The 12,591-nt window shown below is 45.8% G+C and overlaps 1 protein-coding gene across 1 annotated transcript in view; it reads left to right on the top strand.

Moving 5' to 3' along the window:
• Positions 1 to 270: 270 nt before the first annotated feature.
• GANC (glucosidase alpha, neutral C) overlaps positions 271 to 12,591 on the top strand; it is a 144,591-nt gene continuing 132,270 nt past the window's right edge. Inside the window, exon 1 of the mRNA XM_069730586.1 lies at positions 271 to 334. The gene's annotated coding sequence lies outside the window, so the exon portion shown is untranslated. The remainder of the gene's footprint in view (positions 335 to 12,591) is intronic.

The raw sequence follows: 12,591 nt of genomic DNA, 5'->3' as shown, positions 1-12,591 counted from the left end.
TTTTTTCTTGCAGATTTGAAGCAGTTTCATATGTGCATCACGTCAGTTCTTTCAGCATTCTTCACCCATTCTAACAAATGAGGAAAATGCATAAAATAAAATGCATGAAAACCAACACAGTTTTGATGCAGAAATGTCTACAGCAAATACTTAATGTGTGCACATACCCTGTGAGTTGTAGATTTAGTTTACGTAGGGAAAACCTGGTGACAGGTTCCCTTTAAATGTGCAGTGCTCACTGACTGTTATGAAGACAGACGTCACAGTGACACTGTCCGCCCACTCAGGAAGCAGACTGTGGAGGTTTTCAGTTGTGCACTGGAAAGGACGAGAGGTAAATCAGTAGAAAAAAATATTTTCAGTTTGCAGAAATGCTGGGCGTGATTGCACAAATCTCTCCAACACAGGGAATTTTAATAATTTTCCAATATAAAGTCCCATCAGATACTGAGCAGACCTCTGCTGTCCAGGGACAACATGTTATTAACTCGATTATGAAGTGTATCCACCATTCCCTGATTACTTCACCACAAGTTACAACTACTGGCAGTAGGTGGCACATGGTAACTGGTCACGGCATGGTTGTGCTGCTGTTATGTAAGTCACTATATATACCAACCTATCATTAATTATACAGTGGGGGAAATAAGTATTTGATCCCTTGCTGATTTTGTAAGTTTGCCCACTGACAAAGACATGAACAGTCTATAATTTTAAGGGTAGGTTAAATTTAACATTGAGAGATAGAATATCAAAAATAAAATCCAGAAAATCACACTGTATAAATTATATAAATGTATTTGCATTTTGCAGTGAGAAATAAGTATTTGATCCCCTACCAACCATTAAAGCTATGTGCACACAAAGGAAATGTGGTGCAGAATTTTCTGCACAAAATCCGCATCTCCTGGCAGAATCCGCAGCTGCGGATTTGCTGCAGTTTTTATGCGGATTTTGTGCGGATTTGCCACGGGATTGATGCGGATTTTTTGCAGTTTTTGCCACTGCGGATTTCTATCATGGAGGGGTGCAGAAACGTTGCAGATCTGCATAAAAGAAGTGACATGTATTTTTAAATCCACAGCGTTTCCACGTGGATTTTTCCGCACCATCTGCACAACCTTTTTTTTTACCCATTGATTCACATTGTACTGTAAATCACAGTTCGGATCTGTAGCGTTTCTGCACGGAAAAATCCGCTGCGGATCCGCAGCAAATCCGCATCATGTGCACATAGCCTTAGAGTTCTAGTGATGAGACCAAAATTTAACTTTTTGTCCACAACCATAAACGTTATATTTGGAGAGCTCTCAACAAGGCCTATGATAAAAGGAATACCATTCCTACTGTAAAGCACGGAGATGGATCGCTGATGTTTTGGGGCTTGCGTGAGCTAAAAGGGCACAAGAAACTTGGTCAAAGTTGAAGGAAAGATGAATGCAGCACGTTATCAGCAAATACTGGATGCAAATTTGCACTCATCAGCCTGTAAGATGCCATGAGATGTATTTGGACGTTCCAACATGACAACAATCCAAAACACAAGGCAATGTCAACCTGGCATTAGCTACAGGAGAACATAGAGAAGGTTCTGGAGTGGCTATCTCAGTCTCCTGACCTCAATATCATTAAGCCACTCTGGGGAGATCTCAAGCGCGCAGTTCATGCTTGACAGCCCAGGAATTTACAGAAACTGGAGGCTTTTTGCCAAGAAGAGTGGGCAGCTTTACCATCTGAGAAAATAAAGAACCTCATACACAACTAACACAAAAGACTTCAAGCTGTCATTGATGTTAGAAGGGGCAATACACAGTATTAAGAAATTGGGTATGTAAACTTTTGATCAGGGTCATTTGGATATTTTGGTTGTCATTCTGATTTAAAAAGAGAAAACACAGTAGTTTGACAATAAATGGCTCCACCCAACCACTAACCATGATTGGACATAAAGTTTTGGTGTTATCATTCATATTCTCTGAAAAAAGGCCAAGAAAGCAAAAATTCTGCCAGGGTATGTAAACTCTTGATCACAACTGTATAAAAGACTCCTGTCCACAGACTCAGTTAATCAGTCAGACTTTAACCTGTACAACATGAGCAAGACCAAAGAGCTTTCTAAGGATGTCAGGGACAAGATCTTAGACCTGCACAAAGCTGGAATGGGCTACAAAACCATAAGTAAGATGCAGGGTGAGAAGGAGACAACTGTTAATGCAATTGTAAAAAAATGAAAGAAATACAAAATGACTGTCAATCGACATAGATCTGGGTCACCATGCAAAATCTCACCTTGTGGGGTATCTTTGATCATGAGGAAGGTGAGAGATCAGCCTAAAACTACATGGGGGTAACTTGTTAATGATCTCAAGGCAGCTGGGACCACAGTCACCAAGAAAACCATTGGTAACACATTACGCCGTAAAGGTTTAAAATCCTGCAGTGCCCGCAAGGTCCCCCTGCTCAAGAAGGCACATGTGCAGGCCCGTCTGAAGTTTGCCAATGAACACCTGGATGATTCTGGGAGTGATTGGGAGAAGGTGCTGTGGTCAGATGAGACAAAAATTGAGGTCTATGGCATTAACTTAACTCGCCGTGTTTGGAGCAAGAGAAATGCTGCCTATGACCCAAAGAACACCGTTCCCACTGTCAAGCATGGAGGTGGAAACATTATGTTTTGGGGGTGTTTCTCTGCTAAGGGCACAGGACTACTTCACCGCTTCAATGGGAGAATGGATGGAGCCATGTACCGTAAAATACTAAGTGACAACATCCTTCCCTCTGCCAGGGCATTAAAAATGGGTCATGGCTCTGTCTTCCAGCAAGACAATGACCCAAAACATTCAGCTAAGGCAACAAAGGAGTGGCTAAAAAAACAGCACATTAAGGCCATGGAGTGGCCTAGCCAGTCTCCAGACCATAATCCCATAGAAAACTTATGGAGAAAGTTGAAGCTCTGAGTTGCCAAGCGACAGCCTCAAAATCCTAATGATTTAGAGATGATCTGCAAAAAGGAGTGGACTAAAATTCCTCCTGACATGTGCGCAAACCTCATCATCAACTACAAAAAAACATCTGACTGCTGTGCTTACCAACAAGGGTTTTGCCACCAAGTATTAAGTATTGTTTACCAGAGGGATCAAATACTTACAGCAAAATGCTAATACATTTACCATATTTCCCGGCGTATAAGACGACTTTTTGACCCCTAAAAATTGTCCCAAACGTCAGGGGTCGTCTTATACGCCGGGTACGGTGTGTGCAGGGAGCGATCCTGCATTTCGGCGTGTGGTTTCCAGGGTCTGGAGGAGAGGAGATTCTCCTTCAGGCACTGGGATCCATATTCATGTAAAAAATAAAGAATAAAAATAAAAAACATGGATATACTCACCCTCGGACGGGCCCTGGATCACAGCGCTGCTAGCGTCTCCCTCTGTTCCTTAGAATGCGGTGAGTGAAGGACCTTCGATGATGTCGCGGTCACATGAGCGGTCAGGTGAGAATGAACTTCAATCCAATATTGCAGCCAGCGGGTAAGGAAAGGGTGAATCAAAAACCCCAAAAACCCGCCTCCATGGCTAAAGATTGTTCCCTCCAAATTCAGGTGACAGTGTCCCTTTAAAGACTGTTCATGTCTTTGTCAGAGGGCAAACTTACAAAATCAGCAAGGGATCAAATATTTATTTCCCCCACTGTAGTTACTGAGTGATATTACTTACTAGTATACAGCTCTGGCAAAATGTTCAGTTTGTCTGATTTTTCTCTTTATAGGTATATTTTTGAGTAAAATGTAAATTGTTCATTTACTCTATAAACTTCTGACAACATGTCTCTGAATTTCCAAGCAATACATTTTGTGGGTTTTTTCTGAAAAAAGAAAAATGGTCTTTTAAAAAAAACAAAAAAAAAACAAACAGTTCTTTCAGACCTCAAATAATGCAAAGAAAACAAGTTCATAATCAGTTAGAATCAACAATACTAATGTTTTAACTCAGGAAGAGTTCAGAAATCAATATTTTGTGTAATTGCCATGATTTTTAATCACAACTTTCGTGCGTCTTGGCATGCTTTCCACCCGTCTTTCAGACTGCTTTTGGGTGACCTTATGCCACTCCTGGTACGGAAATGTAAGCAGTTCTTCTTTGTTTGATGGCTTGTGACTATCCATCATCCTCTTGATTACATTCCAGAGGTTTTCAATGGGGTTCAGATCTGGAGATTGGGCTGCCCATGACAGGGTTTTGATGTGGTGGTCTCTTAATTTTTGCCAGAGCTGTATAATACAGGTGCATTGTTGGTTATAACTTTGCTTTGTGTCATCTGTATTTTTGTGACGTTACAGGGAACCTGCATATACCGTATTTCTAATTTGCTTTTGTCAGGGGTCATGTACAACGCGGTGCGGTGTGGTGCGGTAGCCGCAGGTGAGGCACTCCTCTTCAGCGCCTCGACACATTACATGAAAGTGTAGGTCCTGGCGGGGTGTGTGGACTTGTGCTGTGAGGGCCTTAGGCCAGTGCAGACTGCACGTAACAGATATTACTGGTTTGCCAGGACCAGACGTTTCACAGTTCAATGAGAGAAACAACCTTTCCAAAATAAACTCTTTACTGAACGGTAACTACTGAACGGTAACTTGGTAAGGGATAACAGGAATATAGTCTTATAGATGCGGCACTTACCCAGGTAGATTCCCGTGGAAGCGCACAAGCGCGAAACGATCGTAGTCCTGTTCTTTCTCCCCGCACCGCTGATCTCTCCCAGCCGCCTCTCCTTACTATGTCCGTTGTTACGTTATGATGAATAAAGGACTTTGATTCGCAATCTACCTGGGTGAGTGCCACATTTTCCTTTTTCTCCTTGGATATTTGTTCACTGCTTTTTATGCTGAGCACCACCCGAACATTGCAGACTATATACGTGCTATAGGAGTCTTGCAGTGGAATCCTCAGGCTGCGGCTACACCGCCTGCTGCGATAACACCTAGTGCCGTTCATATTTTGTGCTTTTTGATAGTCTTATAGATGTTTCCTTTAAAGTATGAAGCATTATTCCACACAATATCCTTCTCTGTGGTTTACTCCAGGACTCTATATCCACTGTTTCTCTATATCCCATCTTTAATGCTATAGTCCTGATCAGCAAGTCTCCTTACTTGCTCAGCAGTTCTGTATCTGCTTTCTTACACTACTGGCACCTTGGAACCGTTGCACTCGGGACCCCCACTAGTCCCACATACTCTGTCCGGTCTAGGCCCATTACCTTCTGCATTACAAGCTCTGGGGTTCGTGACCTAGTGTCTTCTCCAAGGACCCTTCTCTGGAAGGCCACTCTGTCTCTTTTGGTCAATTTTTTTTCAGGATCTCAGTATCGCTCGCCTTAGTCTCCTCTCCCTATGGATCACCCTTTAGGAAGCACTGCTCACATCTCACTCCAAACCTGAACTCCCTAAGTACAGGAAACAGTCACTTGCCCTAAAACCAACCCCTACCATGTGAGCTAGTCCCAAACATTCTCTGTCTTAACTTATCCTATCGTCACTACCTATGCTACAGTCAACTATCTACATCCCTGTACTACTTGTCCTATAACACTATACCTTACACTATACATCCCATAGTATAAATTATTACACACTATGCATATTATACTTACAATACTTATCGCACTCTATAAATTACACAGGAACACGCACTGCTCAAAAACATAAAGGGAACACTTAAACAGTAGACTATAACTCCAAGTAAATCAAACTTCTGTGAAATCAAACTGTCCATTTAGGAGGTAACACTGTTTGACAATCTATTTCACATGCTGTTGTGCAAATAGAATAGACAACAGATGGAAATTATTGGCAATTATCTAGATACACTCAATAAAGGAGTGGTTTTGCAGGTGGGGACCACAGACCACATCTCAGCACCAATGCTTTCTGGCTGATGTTTTGGTCACTTTTGAATGTTGGTTGTGTTTTCACACTCATGGTAGCATGAGATGGACTCTACAACCCATACAAGTGGCTCAGGTAGTGCAGCTCATCCAGGATGGCACATCAATGCGAGCTGTGGCAAGAAGGTTTTCTGTGTCCGTCAGCATAGTGTCCAGAGGCTGGAGGCGCTACCAGGAGACAGGCCAGTACACCAGGAGACGTGGAGGGGGCCGTAGGAGGGCAACAACCCAACAGCAGGACCGCTACCTCAGCCTTTGTGCAAGGAGGAACAGGAGGATCACTGCCAGAACCCTGCAAAATGACCTCCAGCAGGCCACAAATGTACATGTGTCTCCATAAACGGTTAGAAACTGACTCCATGAGGATGGTCTGAGTGCCCGACGTCCACAGATGGGGGTTGTGCTCACAGCCCAACACCATGCAGGATGCTTGGCATTTGCCACAGAACATCAGCATTGGCAAATTCGCCACTGGCGCCCTGTGCTCTTCACAGATGAAAGCAGGTTCACACTCAGCACATGTGACAGACGTGACAGAGTCTGGCGAAGCTGTCGAGAGCGATCTGCCTGAAACATGCTTCAGCATGACCGGTTTGGCAGTGGGTCAGTAATGGGGTGGGGTGGCATTTCTTTGGAGGGCCGCACAGCCCTCCATGTGCTCGCCAGAGGTAGCCTGACTGCCATTAGGTACCAAGATGAGATCCTCAGAACCCTTGTGAGACCATATGCTGGTGCAGTTGGCCCTGGGTTCCTCCTAATGCAGGATAATGCCAGACCTCATGTGGCTGGAGTGTGTCAGCAGTTCCTGCAAGAGGAAAGCACTGAAGCTACGGACTGACCCGCCCGTTCCCCAGACCTGAATCTGATTGAACACATCTGGGACATCATGTCTCGCACCATCCACCAACGTCACATTGCACCACAGACTGTCCAGGAGTTGACGGATGCTTTAGCTCAGGTCTGAGAGGAGATCCCTCAGGAGACCATCCGCCGCCTCATCAGGAGCATGCCCAGGCATTGTAGGGAGGTCATGCAGGCACGTGGAGGCCACACACACTACTGAGCATCATTTCCTTGTCTTGAGGCATTTCCAGTGAAGTTGGATCAGCCTGTAACTTCATTTTCCACTTTGATTTTGAGCATCATTCCAACTCCAGACCTCTGTGGGATATTAGTTGTGATTTACATTGATAATTTTTAGTTTTTGATGTTCTCAACACATTCCACTATGTAATGAATAAAGATTTACAACTGGAATATTTCATTCAGTGATATCTAGGATGTGGGATTTGAGTGTTCTCTTTATTTTTTTGAGCAGTGCATTACATTTCACATGGCACATAATATTACGATAGTCACAAAAATGCAAGGCATTATTCACACTACAATACAACACATAACATGATTGGTGTCTTCAGGGGCAGGAACGCGATAGCACAGTCCATCAACCTTACACATGCACACATCAAAGAAGTGTTTATGGACCCAATATTGCAGCACACAGAGCCCCCAAGTGTCCAAATTTGTAATATTTACAGCCTCGCACCAGCCTTCTTTTTTAATCCCTTTTTAAGGGATCACATATGTAAGCGTATTGAATGTAGTTACATACTCACCAGCGGTGCCTTAATCTGTTTTCAGCTGAGCTCCGGTCAATCAGCCCAACGTAACATTTATAAGCGGATGGATCACTGTGTCCAAGAAATCACTTTTCTCTGTATAAGGCCATGTTGACACTTAGGAAGGGGGCTGCGGGTTCTCCCGCGGGTTTTCCTGCAGCGGATTTGATAAATCTGCAGGGCAAACCCTCTGCGGTTATCCCTGCAGATTTATCGCGGTTTGTGTTGCGGGTTCTGCTGCGGGATTTACTCCTACTATTGATGCTGCATATGCAGCAATATGCAGCATCAATAGTAATGTTAAAAATAATAAAAATAATGATATACTCACCCTCTGACGTCCCGATCTCCTCGGCGCTGTGTTGTGAATTCTGTGGCAGAGCTCCCTCCTGTGGTCACAAGTGGTACTTCGGCTGATTCTCTCTGAGCTTCCGTTGGTGGAGGAAAGTGGTACTGCGGCTTCTGAGTTTCCTTCCTCAGGTGATGTGGTGAATTCGTTAGGTGCTGCTCTATTTAACTCCACCTAGTGCTTTGATCCTGGCTTCCAGTCAATGTTCTAGTATTGGACTTGCTTCCTCCTGGATCGTTCCTGTAGCCTGCTGCTCTGCATAGCTAAGTTCCGCTTTTGTTATTTTTGTTTGCTGTTTTTTCTATCCAGCTTGCTTATTTGGTTTTCTCTTGCTTGCTGGAAGCTCTGGGACGCAGGGTGTACCTCCGTACCGTTAGTCGGTACGGAGGGTCTTTTTGCCCCCTTTGCGTGGTTGTTTGTAGGGTTTTGTGTTGACCGCAAAGTTACCTTTCCTATCCTCGCTCTGTTCAGAAAGTCGGGCCTCACTTTGCTAAATCTATTTCATCTCTGCGTTTGTCTTTTCATCTTACTCACAGTCATTATATGTGGGGGGCTGCCTTTTCCTTTGGGGGATTTCTCTGAGGCAAGGTAGGCTTATTTTCTATCTTCAGGCTAGCTAGTTTCTCAGGCTGTGCCGAGTTGCATAGGGAGCGTTAGGCGCAATCCACGGCTGCCTTTAGTGTGGTTGGAGAGGATTAGGGATTGCGGTCAGCAGAGTTCCCACGTCTCAGAGCTCGTTCTATGTTTTTGGGTTATTGTCAGGTCACTGTATGTGCTCTGACTTCTATGTCCATTGTGGTACTGAATTACCTAATCATAACAGCGCTGCAGGCGGCGGTCCGGTTCCAAAGATGCTGTGCGAGAAGGACCTTCGTGACGTCATGGTCATGTGACCGCGACGTCACCGCAGGTCCTGATCGCATAGCAAACCTGAGACTGGACGGCCGCGTGCAGCGCTGAGAGGTGAGTATAGCATTATTTTTTATTTTAATTCTTTTTTTTTTACACAAATATGGTTCCCAGGGCCTGGAGGAGAGTCTCCTCTCCTCCCCCCCAGGTACCACCCGCACATTATCCGCTTACTTCCCGCATGGTGGGCACAGCCCCATGCGGGAAGTAAGCGGATCAATGCATTCCTATGGGTGCAGAACCGCTGCGATTCCCGCACGGTTTTTCCCGCAGCATGTGCACAGCGGTTTGCGGTTTCCATAGGTTTACATGTTACTGTAAACGCAATGGAAACTGCAGCGGACCCGCAGCTGCAAAATCGCTGCGGTTCCGCAGTAAAAACCGCAAAGTGTGAACATGGCCTAAGTCTATGAGATTCCAAACAAGGCTACAGAGCCTCACATCTGCATAGAACCTCTGCTTTACACTGCAACCATTGTGTGATTAAAATGGTCTAAAAGAGGGTTTTCTCCAGCACCAAAGGAAAGTAGTTACAACTTAGCTTTTAATCATATAAGAAAAAAAATGCTGAATGTGCACAGTAAAAATAAAGATAATGCTTACATGTTTTGGGTAAATGTTTCTCTATCCCAAATGCATAAGCCTTATGAATTATTTTAATATGTGCACATTCTCCCAATTTTTTGCATCCTATATGATTAGAGTCTTTGTCTTAACTACTTCCCTTTGGTGCTGGAGAACATTCATTTTCGACTAGACCAGTGCATACTCCGTGCACTATACCCAGACCACAGACCATATATCCTGGTACTCTCCTGAGATACATATCTCTAACACAGGAGTACTAAGGTGAATTGCCATTTTTAATTTTTTTGTAGAAACTTTAATGTGTGATTTGGGAGGTCACAACTGCAGTCACATAGTGCCGAAGCAGGGCTGCAAATGGGTGATGACAGCTGCCGGTGAGTACTCGCATACATTATCCCTAGCAAAGGGATGAAGGAAAAATCCCAGGAGTGATGCTTTAATCCCTCTATGTACTGCTGTCCGGTACATTTATGAGGGTCCATATTTCTTCCAATGGCCTTAGTAAACATTTTTCTAAACCTCTCTGTAACAACCCTGCCGGCATCACTGTATGGCATCCCATCCCCCACCTGCCTTACACATCAACCTACTCACTACTCCCGGCCATGCTGTGAGTTCTGTCTTCTGCCGGCTCCATGCTGTGTGCCTCATATCTCCAGCCTGCTCTGTGCATGCTTCCTGGCTGTTTGCATAGGGGTGCGGCGCTGGCAATTCTTGATTCTTATTGAGACTGTGTGCACCTTGCTAAGATGTTCCCTGTCAATTGCCAAGAGGCTTCAGACACTTAAGGCATCCCCACCCATTGGAGGATGCCCGAGCAACTTTCTCCCTCAGTTAGTGTCTTGCTAGAGAGCTGACAGGACGTGTCCTGTCTCAGCCACCCAGTGTGGCTTTGTACCCTGGCCTGAACCTGTGTCTCTTGCCTCTGCCACCCAGTGGGGCTTTGTACTCAGGTCTGAATCCTTGTCTCTGTGCCTTGTCCCGTTCCTGTCTGTACTCTGGTCTATATCTGTTCCTGTTGTTTCCTTGTCTGTCTTTCCCACTCAGCTGTGTGTACCCTTGTGTCCATTCCTTCCTGCTCCGCTCGCCACAAACCTGTGACTCTGCTCTGTTCTTCTCTGCTGCGCACTTTGCGGCTATGCTCTGCCCGCCAAAAACTGTGGCTCTGCCTCTCTCTGCTCTGCTCACTGCAACCTGTGGCTCTGCACCTTTCTGCTATTAGCGCCACACACTGACTCCTTGTCAGTCCTATGTTCCCGGGGAAGCTGCGTAACTGGGATCACTGCCCCAGGCTCCCAGTTCCCCTTAGGGAACTTTAAAGGGAACCTGTCACCCCGAAAATCGCGGGTGAGGTAAGCCCACCGGCATCAGGGGCTTATCTACAGCATTCTGTAATGCTGTAGATAAGCCCCCGATGTTACCTGAAAGAGGAGAAAAAGACGTTAGATTATACTCACCCAGGGGCGGTCCCGCTGCTGGTCCGGTCGGATGGCCGTCTCTGTTCCGCTGCGGCGCCTCCCATCTTCATTCCAAGACGTCCTCTTCTGATCTTCAGCCACGGCTCCGGCGCAGGCGTACTTTGTCTGCCCTGTTGAGGGCAGAGCAAAGTACTGCAGTGCGCAGGCGCCGGGCCTCTCTGACCTTTCCGGCGCCTGCGCACTGCAGTACTTTGTTCAGCCCTCAACAGGGCAGACAAAGTACGCCTGCGCCAGAGCCGTGGCTGAAGATCAGAAGAGGACGTCTTGTAATGAAGATGGGAAGTGCCGCAGCGGACCAGAGACGCCCATCCGACCGGACCAGCAGCGGGACCGCTGTTGTGAATTCTGTTGTCGAACTCCCTCCTGTGGTCGTGAATGGTACTTCGGCGAGTTCTGTCCATGGACTCCCTCTGGTGGCTGTGAGTGGAGCTGCTGCTTCTGAGGTTCCTTCCACAGGTGACGTGATTTATCCTTTGGTTGGCTGCTCTATTTAACTCCACTCAGATCGTTACTCCATGCCAGCTGTCAATGTTCCTGCATTTATTCAGTTCGCTCTTGGATCTTTCCGGGTGACCTGTCTACTCCAGCAGAAGCTAAGTTCCTGCCAGTTATTATTTGTTCATTGTTGCCTTGTCCAGCTGGATATCATGATTTTGCCTTACTAGCTGGAAGCTCTGGGATGCAGAGTGGCATCTCCGCACCGTTAGTCGGTGCGGAGGTCTTTTTGCACACTCTGCGTGGTCTTTTGTAGTTTTTTGTGCTGACCGCAAAGATACCTTTCCTATCCTCTGTCTGTTTAGTAAGTCGGGCCTCCCTTTGCTGAAACCTGTTTCATTTCTGCGTTTGTGACTTTCATCTTTACTCACAGTCAATATATGTGGGGGGCTGCCTTTTCCTTTGGGGAATTTCTCTGAGGCAAGGTAGGCTTTATTTTCTATCTCTAGGGCTAGCTAGCTCTTAGGCTGTGAAGAGGCGTCTAGGGAGAGTCAGGAACGCTCCACGGCTATTTCTAGTTGTTGTGATAGGATTAGGGGTTGCAGTCAGCAGAGCTCCCACATCCCAGAGCTTGTCCTGTGTCAGTTTAACTATCAGGTCGTGCCGGGTGCTCCTAACCACCAGGTCCATAACAGACCGCCCCTGGGTGAGTATAATCTAACGTCTTTTTCTCCTCTTTCAGGTAACATCGGGGGCTTATCTACAGCATTACAGAATGCTGTAGATAAGCCCCTGATGCCGGTGGGCTTACCTCACCCGCGATTTTCGGGGTGACAGGTTCCCTTTAACCCGCTTTGGTCACTAATGTTTTGCAGTATAGAGTATAGAGATTCTCCTGTGGAGCTCAGCCTGCGACTGAACAACGCAGGATGGGTAACATGGCTGTTACTGTTGCCTTTAGCAGGTCCGCAGCTGCTGTGGTAAATCATTGGTTCTCCATAATCATGTCATGGTGGCTGATGGGAGACAGCGCGCTCACTCACAGGCAATGAAGTAATTTGGATGCCGCTTTCAGAGATTGACAGCAGTATTTAAATGGTTCAAGTGCAGTGATCAGAGCAAGTGCCAGTTGATGCAGTTACAGGCAGATGCTGACTATGTAATACAGATGGCATCTGCCTGGTATTGAAGCAGGCTCAGCTACTGAACCAACTTCATATATTCCTTATTGACCAATGACATAAATGTACATCATTGAGGTTAAACG

Source organism: Ranitomeya imitator, chromosome 1 (genome assembly GCF_032444005.1).
Source record: "Ranitomeya imitator isolate aRanImi1 chromosome 1, aRanImi1.pri, whole genome shotgun sequence".
Taxonomy (NCBI): Eukaryota; Metazoa; Chordata; class Amphibia; order Anura; family Dendrobatidae; genus Ranitomeya; species Ranitomeya imitator.
This window is presented reverse-complemented; position numbering and strand designations above follow the sequence as displayed.